The sequence below is a fragment of the Anticarsia gemmatalis genome, chromosome 22 (genome assembly GCF_050436995.1).
Source record: "Anticarsia gemmatalis isolate Benzon Research Colony breed Stoneville strain chromosome 22, ilAntGemm2 primary, whole genome shotgun sequence".
In the NCBI taxonomy this organism is placed as follows: Eukaryota; Metazoa; Arthropoda; class Insecta; order Lepidoptera; family Erebidae; genus Anticarsia; species Anticarsia gemmatalis.
The window spans coordinates 6,988,414-7,007,811 of NC_134766.1; the positions used below are offsets into that span (position 1 = coordinate 6,988,414).

At 33.8% G+C, this 19,398-nt stretch overlaps 1 protein-coding gene across 1 annotated transcript in view; it reads right to left on the bottom strand.

Annotated features, from left to right (window-relative positions):
• The window catches only part of B4 (imaginal disc development protein B4), a 140,082-nt gene extending 129,137 nt beyond the window's left edge, over window positions 1-10,945 (bottom strand). Inside the window, exon 1 of the mRNA XM_076129689.1 lies at window positions 10,731-10,945. The gene's annotated coding sequence lies outside the window, so the exon portion shown is untranslated. The remainder of the gene's footprint in view (window positions 1-10,730) is intronic.
• Window positions 10,946-19,398: the final 8,453 nt, after the last annotated feature.

Here is a 19,398-nt window from a genome sequence, read left to right on the forward strand (position 1 = left end):
TCTTGGTGTCTAGCATGATTAGAAGTTTAGATTACCCGGAGACATACAAAAATCACCCCTTATTTTCATAGTTCATAGCATAGACCAAAGAACGCCACTCATTACAATCCTTACTCACCTAGTCCTTACAAATCCTACTAATATTATAAATGCGAAAGTTTGTGAGAATGTATGTATGTATGTATGGATGTTTGTTACTCTTTCACGCAAATACAACTGAACTGATAACGATGAAATTTGGTATATAGGTAGCTGAAGACCCAGAATAACACATAGGTTACTTTTTATCCCGGAGTTCCGAGTGATCGGGATTTTCACGGGAAGGGTTTCCACGCGGACGAAGTCGCGGGCGTCCTCTAGTTCACATAATGTCACGGTTACAAACAAAAAACAAACAAATTAATAAAGCATTTCACAAAATCTAAATATTAGTTCAGAGTATGTCGTAACAGACATTGAAACTGACTAATGTCGCCGCTTCGTGTAACATGTTGCATAATTTTATAACATTTCCAACTTCTAAGTTTATTGCCAATATTATTTGCATATAGCATTATGACATGCTTTATACGGCATAGGCTGTATTATCAATATAATAATACTAGCTGACCCGGCAAACGTTGTTTTGCCATATAAAAAACTGTGTTACTTAGGGGAATGAAAGATAGATGTTGGCCGATTCTCAGACTTTCTTAGTATGCTCACAAAATTTCATCAAAATCGGTCAAGCCGTTTCGGAGGAGTATAGCAACGAAAACTGTGACGCGAGAATTTTATATATTAGATAGTTACTGTCAGCTAGTTTGCAAAAATAGCTGCAGTCGCCATTATATTCTTTTGCCACCTATTTTCAAAAATGGCGCTCGTATAGAGATACCTTCATCCCCTATTTAAGGTTAGGGGTTGAATCAAAATCAAAATAAAATCATTTTTTCTTTAGGTTAATTAATGTTGACATTTATGATTGTCGTTTCAATTACTGAATTTTCTAATATCTCGGAAAGGGAGTAGAGCCTTATGAGAGGAGCGAGAAACTGACGGCTTTTCTTTTCAATCGCTTTTAATAAATAAGTAGACTATGTTTAGTTCTGAAACCTTAAATAATGTTATGTCAATTTTCATCAAGATTACTTTAGCAGTTTAGTCATGAAGACATAACATACATACTATACATAGAGACGAACAAACTTACGCATTAAGATAAGAATGGAGAGGCGGTTCGATATAAAGCAGGAATCTTTTAATCAACATATTTTATTTATTTAATATTGTAATTCCGTCACGCTTTATGAGACATCTCTGTTCTTGAACACTGACGTGGTATTATGAATCTACGTGTTTCCTATTGTACATAAGCACTCAAGGGATTAACAAATTAGGAAAAAAGTAAAAATTTGAGTCATTTGACGTATGTAAATGTGAGAAGGGATTTTTCATCCGACAATTTGGATCAGATTAATACTATCCTTGTCCGAATTTAAGATTACTTAGATAGACGTACATACATACATACAACACCGAAATTAGGGTCTACTTAGTAACCAAAAAAGAACAAAAATAAGGAATAATAAGCCTGCTCTTAATACATCACTCACTCAACACGTGGTATTTAATACAACAAACAAATATAAAGAAATTCGTGATTTTTACATAATAGTACTTTAAGGAATTTAAGTCTATTACAAACGATTTATTTAAATCTATAACAATAAATAAATCAATAAACATTCAAAGTAGTCGATAGACGTAACTATTTTCAATATATTTGAAATAAACAATATAAATTTAACTCACCACCCACGCACTGTGTTTGACTATAGTCAGGAACAATGTTTTCAACAAAATTACAGCACATAACCATCTATCATTTACGAAATTTGCTGGAGAATTACGAAATAACCTTTACAACGGAAACGTACAATGCTAAAAATCGCTAGCATAAAATGTCGGTAGAAGTAAAAAAATAGTTTTATGCTAACCTTTTAATATAAGTTGCTATAAAACAAAAAGTGGCACAGATAAAAAAATACTTATATAACTCCTATTTATTAAAAAAAAACATTTACCGGGTTATAATAAAAACTTAAGTGATTTTTTTTAATGCGAAATTGTCTTTTTTAGTCTTTTTAAATTATTAAAATATATTTGACAAAAAGTCAATTTTTACAAAAAAAAAGAAGGAATTTGGATTTTTGATCTGTGGCCCTTTTGTTCTAAAGCATCGATTATTATATGAAAAAGTGCAGAGGTTTTGTAAAAAAACATGTTTAAACATGTCATACTTAAGAACCAATTGGCATTTACTTTAACGATTTTATTTTAGCTATAGAAACTATACTTTAAAATATATAACTATAAAATTCTATTTCGCAGCATTGGCTGTAACTGTACTGTAGTATTAATTTCTATGTCTGTTGTCTATTTATCTTATCACGAAAAAACGAATATACTTGCATATTACTATTCATAATATTTAAATAACACAACCTTTATAAATTTAAATATAATAATTTCATAAAGTCCCCGACCCAAGCCCTACCGAAAGTAGCAGACCCTTGACCAACAATGTACAAGTTCAGAAAATCATATATTAAAAACAAAAGGCCTTAAGCGCCAATTTCTAAGTATAACCTAGACGCGATACACACAGGATGCGCCAAGGCCGGGCGCTTAGCACGTTTCAATGTACAGTGCACAGGAAGACATGCAATACCGAAACGTAACTTGAATTCACACGCTATTTCTTAAATATGTTGTCGTTACTGTTTTTTGTATAGGAAACGGATGCAGACTGTGGTTTCTGACATAGTAGTGAACATTATAAGTAGAGTACTGGGAAAATAACTTGGATGTGTTACTTAACTTTATATTTTCAGCTATATACTTACATAACTGACTGCCTCCGTGGCGCAGTGGTTTAGGTCGCCGCGCCGATACCACTGCACCGGGAGGTCGTGGGTTCGATTCCCACACGGAGCAATTATTTGTGCGATCCACAAATAATTGCTTCGGGTCTGGTTGTGCTTTGTGTCCGTTGCTTGTATGTTTGTAAAAGTCCCCGTGACACAAAAGCAATTCTTAGTACGGGAGTTGTCTTTAAAATCAAAAACAAAAAAACAAATAACATGTATCGTGAGCATTGTCAGGACTCAAGGCATAACCCCTCCCTCATTACGAGAGATGACCCTTGCCCAGCAGTGGGAAAGAAAAGGGTAAATTGATTGATTATAATTTATTTATACCTCATACACCTCTGCCTGCGTCTTCAGGCAAAACAGGATGCTATAAATTCTTAAATACTTTGTAGGTTTTTTACTAAAGTAATTATTACAGAATTCTAAACTCAACCTATATTCACATCGCTATCAAAATGTATCTTGAACCAGATCTATCTAACATAGTATTAATTAATTCCTAATGCGTTTCTTGTTATTCACAAACCTAAAATATTTACTAAATCTGGTATAATCACGAACATAAAAAAACCTAGACCTGTGTTGTTCCATGTAGTAGGGAGCGAGTCTAATTGCTATTCTACCGGGCACGTTATCAAACTCCAGGCTAAAATTTAATTATATTCCAATATAAATAAAAAAGACCAATAGTACTTTGTTCGGCCCGGGAATTAAACCCGCGATCTCATGATCAGCAGACGGACACAATACCAACTGAGCCACAGGGGCAATACAGTCTAGAACACAACACAAAAAATAAAGATTTCAAAATTAGTATTTCCTTTCATACCTGACCTAATCGTTGCAACAATAGGTACCTTCTTTTTATTTTGATCCCATTAACCCCTAAGACCTTATTCAGCCATTCCAAGAATCCGGGCCACAAAATTAGCTACAACCTCATTTCAAGAAATTCACAAATTATACTAAGCAATTCTGATAAAATATAATCATTTAGTATGTTCTAAATTGCCTTACGAATTAATGGTCTTAGGTAAAGCATTTAATGGTTAGGAAAATATAACTAAAATGTAGAAAATATGCTACTATACTACCTATAAATAAATATACCTAAATAATACCTATAAATGCGAAAGTGATTTGTGATAATAGGTGTATTTATAGATGTTTGTTATTCTCTCACTAAAAAACTACTTAACGGATTTTAATTATTTTTGAACACAGATGATTTATAACCTAAATTAAAACATAGGATAAATATATGATTTTATGAAAGGCGTAATATATATTAATAAACGAAAAAATCATACAGAAACAATGAGTTAAGTGTGACAAAATAAATTAATATTTATTTTTCAATTATCATTTAATTGTCTACTGAAACGAAAGGGCAGAGTCCCACGATTACACAGAAGGCATTTTCTGTTATTAAAATTGATTAACATTATATTTTATCAGAACATTCAGTAAGTTTTCTGTACTTATTAATAAAAATGAAATGTTAAATGTGTGGCTAAACACAAAAAAGTCTCGAGAGCAGTTGAACCGATTTCGCCAATTATTTTTTATTGAAGGTTCTTACAGAGAAAGATTAAAAACATGCAAAAAAAAACAAATATATAAATAATCAATTTATTGTAATGAAAAATATAGTTAGAAATTATTAAGGGTACCTAAACTTACTTATGCCCATGATTATACTTGTCGCGACAGTTGAAATACATTTAATTAAAACAACTAGGATTCTTTAAAACAGTGACAAAATTCTCAGTATAAATACTAAATGTAAATGTTTAAAAGAATGTTAGGTGTGGCGCTTAAGTTAAATCAGTGACTAATTGTTTCTGTGAAGTGTCATGTAATACCTATTGCAGGACATTTATACTTATCATGCATGGAATCTTACGTTATCCTTGCTACTAGCGTTTTCCTTATAGTAGGTAATCGTTTTTTGAACCGGAATTTGATACCGAGCTTGAGATATTGCTGCTAAGCCTCATTCTCGCTTTATCCAATATTACCTAAATGCATGGTTATAGTGTTATTAATCCATACTAATATTATAAATGCGAAAGTAACTCTGTCTGTCTGTTACTTAATCACGCCTAAACTACTGAACCAATTTGCATGAAATTTGGTATGAAGTTATTTTGATACCCGAGAAAGGACATAGGCTACTTTTTATCCCGGGAAAATGACGCATTCCCATGAGAAAATTCAGGTGGCGGACGAAGTCGCGGGTAAAATTTAGTATAAAATAATTTAAATAAAAATAAAATGATACTAAAATTTGCTACGCCCTTACAGGGTTTATGTTGAGAATACACATAAAAGCAACAAGCAATTAAATTTGAATTTGATAATATTGTTAATGCAAGTCTCTATACGTCTATCTGTTAAGCTTAGATGGCTTAATCACACAATCAATTTCGATGGAATATAGCATGGAGATTAGATAAACTTAATGGCACAGACACAAACGTAATACGTGGGCCACTACTTATATTTTGAGCCTAACTATGAAAAACGGTAAACGTGTGAGTGAAAACTACTTTATCGTGTTCTCGGGTATTCTTATGCATGATCTAGATAGATTTTTATCCGATCGAAATATTTTTTTAATATTTTTTTTTCTTTCCCGAAGACCCGCCAAAAACAGGGTGTTTAAAAGCATAACCTGTTTCTTGAGGCGATGAAAAATCAATGTTTACGGTATTTATTTTTGACGTTTTGGATCTAAATAAAGTCATTTGATGTCAAACTGTAACGGCATTACGAGAAACTCATTAATTAGTTTTTTTCGTTCACATAATAGCCGGCTGTTTAGCGAGATGCGTTACGGCCGGCATTATTTTTATGGGTCCGGCCATTACGCTCTCATTCCACGACGCCCTCGGCCAGGACGCTCTCGAATAGAAAAAAACTGTTGGTCCACCACGCTCTCGGCCAGCACGCTCTCACTTTTTATGTTTTTTGGTAGGACACTTGAGTAAGTACAGTTTAGAACAAAATTGTAAAGAAGTTTTAAGAGTGTGTAGTAAGTAATAAAATCCTACTACTATTATAAAGGCGAAAGTTCGTAAGTATGGATGTATGGATGTTTGTTACTCTTTCACGTAAAAACTACTGAATGGATTATAATGAAATTTGGTATGTAGATAGCTGGAGTCCTGAAATAACACATAGGCTACTTTTTATCCCGAAATTCCCACGGGATCGGGAATTACGCGGGTGAAACCGCGGGGCGCAGCTAGTAATAAATAAAACCGTCTTTTTTTCTGATTGTATAAATATTTATTTTTTTGGCACACAGAAGACAGGATAATTATAAATTCTAATAATAACAAAACTATACGAGCGTGCAAAATCATCAAATAAAAACAAACTAATGACTTTTTAAAAATCACAGTTTTTGCTTATTATATACATAACGGATAATTTCTAATATTAAAAACTAAGTAATTGACTTTTTAAAAATCACAGTGTTTGCTTATTATATACGTAATGGATAATTTCTAATATATACCGGGGACGATGGCACTTGATTTGTGTCAACTGGCCCGGTAAACATATCACCGGGCCAGTTAAAACTTATTTTCCCATGTGGCCCGGCGCCGGGCCAAGTCACCGGGCCAGATGGGATACAGTCTTAATTTTAAGTAAAATAAAATTAGAAGCAATATATTCAAAATTAAATTAAATTAAAGAAACACTTTCGTTTTTAACAGTACTTGCTTCAGCATCCTATTAAAAAAAGGTTTATATAAAAAGTGAGAGCGTGCTGGCCGAGAGCGTGGTGGACCAACAGTTTTTTTCTATTCGAGAGCGTCCTGGCCGAGGGCGTCGTGGAATGAGAGCGTAATGGCCGGACCCATTTTTATAAAGCTCGACCTGTAGGATTTTGTGATTTTTCCATATTTTAAACCAGTCTTTAGGCAAATTTTTGGTTGTAAATCAATAAAAATTAAACATTCTGCATTTTTCTAAAGACACTTTTCACCGTAACAAAGTTTTTATAAAAAATCAAGGGACCATTTGTTCCGAAGTGCTTCAAGCGCGAATATTTTTTCCTGGATTTGGTTCATCTTAAAGCTTCCATAAAGTCAACTGGTGTTTATTTTTGGGCTCATGTGCATTATATCCTAGATCCCTGTTTTATCACAATTTGATACACGTATTTTGAAGCCAAACGATGGACTTTTCAAGCATTTGTTTGCACTAATCGGCGCGAGGACCTTCTCGAACTGTTGTAAAAAAAAAATTGGTTCATTTAGAAAAAATCTTCTAATCGGAAATGTTGTTACCTAATATTTTATATCTAAGAGTGGAAATAATGTTTAGGATTGTGTCTTTATTTTTTTGTATCAGGAAACTAAAATGCATAATTAATTTTAGCACAGCATCAATTTTTCCGGAGACAACTGGTGACCTTGGACGACCTTCAGGAATTACATTGGTGATGGAAAAATAATCACGATAGAACTCTATTTATTGACGTTTTAAATTTTCAAAGGATCAGACTTTATTACCAAAATAATAAATAAGTCGATATAGACACGACTGTTTCTATAAGTCACGTCGAAAGTCGTAAAAAATATTTGCACGAAAATGTTAACATCCTAATGCCATTTTCCCGCACACTTACAATTTTCGATCGACGATATTGAAAATATTTTCAGCGCAGATTTCAAAACTTTCTTAGGAATGTAGTAGTCAAAAAGATCAAACTTTACGATGAAAACGCCAAATGGGGTCTAAAACAATCAGATTCGTCAAGGCTCAAAATATAAATAGTGACCTAAGTATATGTATTATGCTAGTTTTTTCAAATTCAATCAATGAGGTGCTAAAATAAGGAACATGTGAAGGTAGGAGTTTCGGGACAATTTGGCGTTTATGCCAATTTAATATACATTTCTGAAAAGTATCATTTATGTTTAAAAGTAGCCGCAATCTATGTTATCTATGTTACGTATTTCTAAAATGACTAAGATTCAATCATTCCACGACACTGCAAATAAATAAACACAGTATTAGTTAAGTAAATGCAAATTAATTAGCAAGAATGTGGCGTGCCATCATTAGCCATGCGTGTAACGTGTAATAAGGCTCAGGTTACATCTGTGACATTGACGTGGCCCTTTCTGAAGGGCGCCTAAGGGTAATGAAGAAGCGTATTTGAAACACTTTTTAGAACTTTTAGAAATGATTATAACCTTTATTTTTGGAGCGTTTTTAGTAAGGACGGTCCTTTTGTTATATTGTTTTATTACAAGCTGTAGAATACTTTCATACTCTCTTTGCACAAACGGTGATAAAATATTCTACGATCTAGGAAATTATGAAAGATTAAGTTGACTTACTCCGCGCCTTTTTAACCCGTTTCATTTGTAATCACCAAAGTTCATAAGAAACTATTTATTAAGTACATTTTTTCTTTTCACCTGTTACACCTAAAAGTGTAAGCAGAAATGTTTTAGAACCTGTCTAGAATATAACGTTTCATCGTTAACATTTTTTTTCCTATGTAATAGAGTATGAGCCTGTATCTCAATGTAGAATACTCTAACACATATTTGTATATTCTAACATCAATAACATAAAGCAAGACCTGCGCATCAAAACCAAGACCTCAATATCTCAAATCACATCATCAGACTCATGCTCAGACAACAAAGCATTATCATTGATTCGGTCATTATTTTTATATCTTTCAATCAATAATTTTGCAGCTATTTTTTCAGATGTACTAACGTCCTTGCAACACGCAACTTAACACTAATATTGGTCAATATTCGCATATTAAATAGTTGCGTGTTAATCACTTATTGGTAATTATATTTAAGATTAGCCGCTGCCCGAAACTTCGTCTGAGTGAACTTTTGTTTCCCCATTTGGCACAACTATTTTTATAGTACTGCTCCACTCCTACAAGTTATAGCATTATGTTATAATTATAGCCTAAAGCCTTACTCAATAATTGGACTTATAAAGGCAAAAATATTTTTTCAATTGGGCCCAGAGGTTTCTGAAATTTGCGCGTACACAAAAATAATCAAACATACTAATTAGTTTTATATTATTAAGTATTTTATTGGTTGTTTTTCTATGTAGAGCAAGCGTGTTTTATAAAATTCATTGTTTTTAAAGTTACAAATGATTTGTTTCTATAATTTGAGGTGTTTTAGTGTCAGTGTTAAGCAAAAAATTAAGTATTTATTTAAATAAAAATGCTTACCGCATAAGTAAGTATAGGTTTTGTAAAGAATTTCGTAGCTAGAATTTAATAAGTATCAGGATTCGTAGAACAGGATATTTTTTATCTTTATGACGTCTTGAATCTAGTTTTGAACTTAGTTTATACGTTCCTTACGGGATAGAGGAGCGAATAAGTATAGATATGTCATATTAACATAATAAATGCGATAGTTTGTGTGGATAGATGTATGTTTGTTTGTTTGTTCCTCATTCACGAAAAAACTACTGACCAGATTTTTATGAAATTTGATACACTGATAGCTTATAACTTGAATTAACACATAGGATACTTTACTCGGTTGAAGGCGCGGGCAGAACTCAATATATTTATACCTACTTTTTAAACATAGACGTAGCCTTGAAACCATATTTTAATAGATAGTAAGATAGCAATATGAACTGAACGCAGAATGAATACATAATAATGTGTCATTGACCTATCTTAAAAAAGCTCATCTTAACATGTCAAACTAGAAATTGTTGTCTTTAAGAATTTAATTTATTATCTAAAGAGCTCCTGTATTGAGAATGTTTCATCTTTTTAATTACTGGGCTTTTATATCCTGGTCTAGTCTTTTACTGAAGACAAACATTTCAAAGACATCCACAGCTCAGTTGTTACGTCTCCAAGATACTCTACCAGGAGGTCGTGAGTTCAAACTAGTGCAAATACCTACTTATGTGCCTTTTTACTATAGATCATGTCATAGTATAGATGTCGTAGATTTTGGTATAGAAACGTGAATGTATTATGCAGTATTAGAAGTAGTATATTAATAGAAGGTCACAATATTTAGTTCACGTATAAATTCCATAGCAAACCACATCGCCTTTCAACTGAGCAATATTCAACAATGTCAATTACATCGTTCTTTACTCCAAATCGTAATTATTCAACTCTTACGAGTTTAACTGTCAGATAAAAATGTGAGGAAACCGAGAATTACGTAAATCAAGCGAACAGACTGAACTGGACATTCCGGTCATGTTCATATAAAAATATCGCTCCTGCAGACATCCTGGCCGCGCTGCCCGCCTGGTACCTCCACGCGAAACCACTTTACATAATAACTAACTTATCTCAACGTCATAATCGTTTCTCTTAATCGCGAACTTGCCATGAGTAATCACGCCACAGTAATTCACAACGAGATTAAAAATCGCAAGTATCCGACAAGTCTTGCACAAGCACTACGATGAAAGCTGCGATTAACACTTCGAAAATAAAAAGTCCATTGTAAGAGCTATAAATCGCTGAGTCCGATACTCTACTTACAGACCCACTGCATCAAACATTCACATTTCCTTCAAGTAGGCAACATTCCGCTACAAGGCCGGAGAGATTGACTACGCCGAACATAATTGAATTACAAAACAAGGGTCACAATTCTATCAAAATTCAAATTCACGTTGCACAATAATTGTTGACAAATGGTCTCCAGTCGCAGAATGTGATCCGCCTTGCAAAGCCCGCCTAACCCTTTCGAAAAGAACTTGAACCGCTAAAATAGCTTATAGTAATAGAGCCCTTCTCAACTCGGCCGTGTTATCGCTTACCTTTACAAAATCAGCGTTATGGGTAACGCGCATTTATCCAAGTATTAGCATGAGGCACTGCGCTTTATCAATTATAACTTTTAATATCACGCCAAAAAACGTTGGGCACAATTGTGTAACACTGTTTCCGAACGCACGGCGATATGATTTTGCAATGTTCAGGGGGACGAGACGTCCGCGCCCCTCGGCGTTTTACGCATAACTGGCGAGTTGAGAGCGGAAACTTGCTCGGCGGGTCTGGTGCGCGGGCGCAGCGCGGCGCAGCGCGGCGCAGCGCGCAGGCCCGCGCGCCCAACGGATGGGCCGGTTTACGCTTGCGTTTCGTTACCCCGCCTTTTGTCATACCAATAAATTGGTATCGGATAAATAAAATTACATAATATTGCCTATGATGAGTGACTTACTGTGTTTTACATGATATACAGTGAAATGTAACATGTTATTTATGTTGGTTATGCAAGGTTTAATAGTAAAAGTGTATCCCGCGGCGTCGCTCGCTTGATAGGGTGTTTGAGCATGACTGTCCTTGCAATTACGCAAGTATGTGCCCTCGATAAGTCAATAGAAGAATTATTGTTGGCTATTAGTAGAGTGTTGAGACAAAGAATTTAAAATAACATTTAGATCGTCTCCATGTGTGTAATTATGTAATTTGAATATTTAATTTATCAATACTACTAAGCTGGTGCAATATCTTTTAACAGAGCATTGTATGTGGCCAATACACGTATGTAGGCAATAAAACATTGTTTATTCAGGTAAATAGGATGTATAGTTCTTAATAGACTTCGACAATAGCCATTCTGTAATTTCTATACACTTACCTACATATAAGGTACTGTAAGGGTATTTACAGTCTAGATGAAATAGGAAGCAAGTTTTATACCTATGTATACTAAATTACTCCTAAGATTTTCCGAACGGAAAATCCCACTGCTATCTTGCCCCACCTTTAAATTAAAGCCGGATTTGAGTACGACACAGACCAATTACTTTTATCGCTATTTATTCTCTTAATGTCACTACCTTCAGCATATAGCGTATATAAGTGTTCTTCTGCTAGGTAAAAGTCTCTACCGTAAACTTCTAGATCTCCCTGGCTTGCTGTCTCGAGGTATTAGGCCTCCCTATCTACGACAAAATCTTGAAGTAATATCATTTTATATCTTCAGGTGCATTCGACGGATACATTAAACAGGACATTGGCATTATCATCACCTTGATCAGTTTTACTAAAATTCTGCTATATTAAGTATTTTACTTACTAAGGGCACTTCTGTTAAGTGTCCTTAGTAAGTAAAATAACATTGTTGGTAGACTGTAAAACTAATAATTTCAGGTGTGCTTTGATTATATTTATTTACCGACTAGACTAGGTTCAATAACAACATGAGAAAACTGTATTCCTAAATTGATCATTCGTTAACTGATTGAACATTTATATCAGAAGATCAGTCAACATATTATTCTAGTTTTTTTTACAACAACGAAGGGCAAACATCTATAAACACCAATTGTGAAGAACAAGTTTCGTACGAACATAAACTTAAGTGGTCACTCCAAGGTTTCATACAATTATATATTTTACTAGAGGCCGCCCGCGACTTCGTCCGCGTCGAAACTCTTCCCGTGTTAACCCAGATCCCTCGGAAATTCCAGAGTAAAAACTAGCCTATGTGTTATTCTATGTCTTCAGCTACCTACATACCAAATTTCATCGTAATCGGATCTGTAGTATTTGCGTGAAACAGTAACAAACATGCATACATACTCACAAACTTTCGCATTTATAATATTAGTAGGATAGCACATTACTATAATTCGTAGTTCGACATCAATAATAAGAGTTAATAAACTCTTTGCTTGACGTGAAAATTGTACTCACAATATCACGCTTTGTACTTCAACGTGTAGGCAGAGGTTACACCCACGTTTTGCCGTTTATGGTTTTAATAGAGTGCAAGCCTATGGCCTTATATGGACAATAATGAACATGTTGCCAAACACTATTAATGATAATAAGTGTTCCGACAGAAATTGGGTAAACCCATTAACACTTTGATAAAGAATCGTAACTGGGACCTTGTGATCAATAGCTGCATGTACAAATACTCGGATTATGGAGATATCTCTATCTTATTAATATATATAATAATTATTAACTTTGTGCTCGCTCTTTCTGTCGCGTGTCCTGGTATTGCCTGTAAAGAAAAATCTATGTATATCCTTTTAAAAACGTTTTGCTAATAGATCATTTTCATCAGATATAATATTTTTTTGAAATTGGCCGTAAAATTAATATCCTGTATTCTTTCTTTTAGTGTATAATTTTCAGATATTATTACAAGTTAGAGACAACTTGAGCAAAAGAATCCACCTTACACATTTACTTGTGACATTAAAAGTATCGTTATACATTATACACATCAATACGACAGTTTAACCGTAAAGACGTACCAGACAGACGTTCATATTTATATACATTACAATATAGATTATAAAACTAATTCTAAACAAATACCGCGTTGAAAACAAACTCACACATTAGCTTTCTAATTTCATATAATTCAATGAAACGGCGGCCCGTCACGGATTGTAGTTTATTAAGTAACACTTCATGTTACCATCTTTTATACAAGACATTACTACTAAGTAAAATTATGATTTGTTTAATACGTTTATTGGGGTCATGCAGAGTCCCCAACCCGCACATGGTGGACTAACCTAACCCCTCCCCCTCGTTTGGGAGGAGACCCTTGACCTGCAGTGGGACAGTAAAGGTTAAAAAAAAGGTAGCTCGTGTTATAACCTAGGTATAAGGTAGGCAATAACTCCATGTAAAATACTGATATCCAGCTGCATCCGGTGAGACTGGAGGCCGATAAATGTATGTAATAATATATGTATGTAGTTGGAAGAAAGGCTAGGCTAATTTAGACCAGTAAATAAAATAAAAAATACCCATTTCTGGGCAAATATCTACTACGGGAATAAGGGACAGGTAAGGCTTTGTCAACTATGCTGGTCAACTGTGGGTTGGGGACATTCAGTGCCTTTAAAAAATGTGTGAAAAAACTCTCTGAGATTTCCACTTAGTCCTGCACTCCATCCAGGGTGAAGTTATACATATACCAAACCATAACTAGCACCATGGGCATGCAAGTTTTCATCACTATGTTTTCCTTCACTTGTTAGAACCAGTGATAATACACGTGATAAAACACACATAACTTGAAAAAGTAATTGATGCGTTGCCTGGACTGCTTTTACGTATAAAACAAATGTTATTATTATTCTTAAGTATACATTATTATTATTTATTGATATAATTAGGCCTCTTTCTATTGTACTAGTTTAAAGTCCTACGTAATATTATTTATGATGTGTTACATACTGTCGTGCACGTAAGGTAACAGGTTTTTAACAGCTTTACCTAGCTACCTATATATTTTTTTCTACTGTCGAATTTTCTAGGTGCATACGTAACACATAAATACTTTTATTTACTATTACTAATGAACATCAAATTTATGAGAAATTGTCCAGACAGCTATGGATTAAATAAGCTTTCAAATAACCCTAAAAAGATGTATGCATACAAAGTTTTCCTACTTTTAGCTGATTTATCTATGATGAATGACCTTTTCTTAAAGGACAACCAAAGCACCTAACTTTATTAATAATAATATAATAATATATATTTTATCTAAGGATCGTAGCCCTAAACCTCTTATTCCGGAGTAGACTTTTCAACACAGACTAGAGTATGATGTTTATTTAACCTATAAAAATTGTATTATTTCAGTTGAGAAATTTAATAGGTACTCAGGTTAACTAACTATAATTTTAAGAACAAAATCTAGATCATAATATCATATTTCAGTTACTATCTGTCGCTAACCTCAAACAAACTTGACACACATATTCAAATATTTTGACGGATGGATTTAATTTGAGAAATTTTGAACATTGTTCTGAAGTCACATTTTACTTGGATGCAGCGTAATTAACTCTAGTTTTATGTTAGTTACTACAGTGCCAGTACCTAATAATCAGAAAAAACTAGACCTAAAAGTAAAAGTAAAAATCCCTGAAAGTACCTATCTTATCATGACTCCCGTTTTCACAGCATTTTTATTGCTGCTCCCCCAGCAGTCCTATTGTCCAACAAAAATAGATTATTTTTAATTCGGAACAGTAGTAATGACCGAAATTTCACACAATCGAACTCTTCAATTACAATTAAAGTACCTATATATTAAGTTTCAAACACCTGCTCACTCACAATACAAACAGAATATTCCCAAAAAAAATCCAAAAAAAATCTAAAATTATAAACACTCTACTATTCATACTTCACATTAATTAATAGTACAACAAAGTGCATTGTTATATAACCGTTACACACAAGTTATGATGTTACATACACATTGAATAACATGCACAAAACATTCGCGAACAATATTCATGAAAAACAAGAAAACTCATGACGTAATCGTTCACTACACTGATTATGTCTAGTGTAAAAAGTAATGAATTAAGAACCGTACATACTTATCTTTTACCGTAAACGAAACTACCAGATATCCGAAGTACAATACTACCTGTAAATGGTATACTATTTTCGTATAGTTTCGGATAAAGAGCAGTATGTAAATTGATAATTTGATTTCTTATAATAAGGGGCTGACTGACTGATGGACTCATGGACAATACACAGTCGATATTTCTGAGCATAAAATCTTGAATTTGGTATGATGCTTTCTTAATAAGTGTAGAGGGTGCTCCTCTACACTTATTACGAAATCTTCTTAAGAGACGATTACTGGAAATTCTACCAAAAAGGGGGTGAAACGCTGCGCGTGAAAAGCCGCGGGAAGCTAACTAGTCCTGTATAAAACTATTCCGCGAAATATTTTTTCCTACAAAGATGATACAGCTCTGATAATCATTATTTAAAAACAAAAATGTCTTTGAGAAACTTATAGTCTGTGCTAAGGTAGCCCTGTGTTGCGGCTAACTCTAACTAAAGTTAAGCTATTAGGACGCACGGTCCCACTTTAACCTTACTTCAGTATAACTACAGTATATGAACGGAGCTTAACTCCTTAACCACTGAATAATTACATGTCAAGCATGTTTTTGTCTTATTTGTCATGTTGGCAACGCTTCCGTTACGTACTGTTTACAGTTTTTACTGAAATTTCACTTTTAGCTGTTTTAATTTATAAGTGCCATGATTTACTACTTTCATATGGGTTTTTAGCTCATTTGAGGGTGTAAATCTTCATGCTTTCACAGTTTATTATCCATATTAGGTGATGCTGTAACAACTCCTGTGTATGCTCATTATTGTTCATATAACGCTATAATACACTATAACGATTTTTGAATATTGTTATTGAACAGGTATTCATTGTTTAAGCTATTATTTACGATAGGTAACTTCTTTTAAAGTTTAAATACCAACACATATGAAGGTCCTATAGTGTGCTTATAATAATTTGAAATGGCTTCAAATTATTATTTTGCCTTGTCAGACGTTACGGGGACGGCACAACATCTTCTTTCTCAAAAACATGCTGTTAAGATGTTGAGCTCATGTTTTTACAACCAGCTGCCTGCCTGACATCAACCCTTCAGAAGTTTCAAACAATATCAAAAAACTATTATCGCAAATACTAAATGCTTTTACTATCTTGACCCATCTATCTTTCTCTCCTTCGACCATGCTAGTTTGAACAACAGCCTTTTAAAACAGGCTCAAATATTTAATTTAGTTCCTACTAAAAACAGACTCACAGACTAATTACTCTCCATTTAAAAGAAAGTATTCATCTTACTAAACACTTTAAACTATGTAGTTATAATTTGTCTATAATAGTAGTGTTTTATAAGTTATGTCACATTGTTCCACGTGGTTACAGTCGCGTGACAAGCACACATATTTGCACGTAACTACGCAAATATGTGCACATGCAACACTTACACGGGTTTTCAACGTAATTGCAACCTTTATAGTGGTTCTTAGATGGTTATTGTTTGATGGATTACTGGCTGGCTTTCTTCTTTCTTTTTCGTAGTTATTTTTGCTATTAATTTAAAATGATGTGTCTTACTAGTTAGGTGCTAAAGTTGTGTCAGCCGTCTGTCGGCTTTTGACTGCTGTTGTAGTTAGTTTACAACCACTGGGACCGGTTGGTTACTGCAATTCAAGCATGAAAGATACAGTTTAGTTACCTATTGCCCGTTAAATCAAAGCGATGTTCTACTTACAATTCGTATAAAAAACCTCAGTGGTTGTTTGCAGTGCGGGAGTTAGAGAGAAATCTTTTCATCTGTACGACATCGGTTTACTGGATCTATTCTCTGTCAAATTTATGTTTTAGGGTCTTGCTCTACAAAGAAAAACAAGGCACTGATATAGTAATAAATGTTAGTCCGTACATAAAACCTAGACTAATTTAAACCTATTTATTTTTTACTAGCTGACGCGCGCAACTTCGCTTGCGTCACTTAAGATAATCATAATTTTCCCCGTTTTTGTAACATTTTTCACAGTTACTCTGCTCCTTTTGGTCGTAACGTGATGATATATAGCCTATAGCCTTCCTCGAGAAATGAGCTATCTAACACTGAAATAATTTTTCAAATCGGACCAGTAGTTCCCGAGATTAGCGCGTTCAAACAAACAATCAAACAAACAAACAAACTCTTCAGCTTTATAATATTAGTATAGATAAGAAACAACATAATTCGCTGAAAATATCCAGACAGTAAGCATGTAGGCCACTTCACGACTTTCAATATAATACCGTCGCTTAAACATTCACGTTTTAAGTGAAACTATGATTGGAACAAACTAGAGAGTGTTTTTCATAAACCACTGACAACAGCCCTATAGTTATGGAACAAGGATATAAAGTACACCTGGAAAGGTCAGAGCACCCTTTTAATTTAAAAGATATACGTAGGTGCAATTCAGGCAAGTATACGACTACGAATCACGAAATATCACTGCGTAAAACAACCTTCCTATTTCTGATAAAAAAACGATAAATAATGCGGTTTGCTTTGCAGTCTTGGTAACACGTGTGGCTGTAGAGTCCCAGACCCTTCATTAGATACATAAAACCAAGGCTAAACGCTAACCATGGTTATATTTAAATCTGTCTCTGGTTACACCTTCAGGTGAATAGCGTGAAGTCTATAACATACATTGGTATCATATTGTCTTCAATTTGTGACTGCTTCTGCAGCGATAATTAATTCCGATGAAATATCTGAAAATCACTATTAATCTTTTAACGTATATCGCGTGAAACGCACCAGCTTTATATAATTACACATAGATTATGTACAGTAACGAACATAAAATATATAAATGTATATGATTTTATTTATCTGATTTTAACTTTAATTTATCAGCCTTGCCTTTCTTCCGACTCTATTGGAATCAGCTTCCAGTCTCACTAGGTGAAGCTGAATACCTAGGTTATAACCCGTACCAGTCGGTAAGGCTGGTTGTCAGACTTTCAAGCTTCTGACTACTGTTAACGACTAACAAAGGTAAATGGTCTACTTACCAATGATTTAAATTCCAGTATATTTTAACTTAATTAATAATTAAGTATCAAATATACCAATTCTTACTCGTGACTATATCGCACACTTAACCGCGAAATAATAATTGAAAACGTTAATTAAAAACAAGTGTTATATCCACTTTTTCAAATAATAATGATTGATATTGCCGGAACATGGTTAATTTAGCAATACTTTGATGAACACTTCCGTTCATTAAGGCTCTATGTAATGAGGTTTCACTGCAACACGACGCGTAACGTTAGATCGTGAATTAGAAAATTTACCGCATAATGTGGTTTATGTGACAATATTGATTATTATCATGTTTGGACTAGATGGGAGATGAAAATGGTTTGACGTCATAGGTCAACGCCTAGATTTTGTGAAGAATATGCGATTTAAAAAAAGGCACTCGCATTACTGAGATAAATAAGTCTTTTGGAAATCGCATTTTTATTATTTTATACAGTGAAATTTTTCCCTGTCTGCAATATACGTATGTTTATAACACCGACTTTTCTTTAGGTACCTTTGCTCAAATAAATATGTGAACAAGAGAACATGGTTTGTCGTTAAATGCAATGTTAGTAACTAAATATGCTAAAATATGGACTGTACAATCAATTAATTTCTTTTTTAATAACTTAAACTTGAAAATAATACATATCATGTCGAGCACGAGACGGATTTTGATTTTAGTAACTTAAATTGATGATTATTTTGTCGTCATAGAAAAGACATCAACGAGTGCGTAAAGCATTATTTTGTAGTAACAGCGCCTCTAGCATCAATTAGCGCCAACTATATAAACACTGCCATCTTGTGTTAGAATGTTACATAAAAATTTATAACGTTCGGTTACACGTAGTGGAAAACACTTCTCTAATTGATTCTAATTTCAGAAAAGCTGTGTATTTTGCATAAGCCTAGACACGATTCAATATTAAACTAAAATATTACCATTAACCATTGTGTCCGTTTATTTAAAGCCACATCACCATTTTCTTTTCTTGTATTTATAAATAATATACAATAGTAACTCTGCGTAGAACGAATCAGCTTAGGCTAGCTGTCACAAATT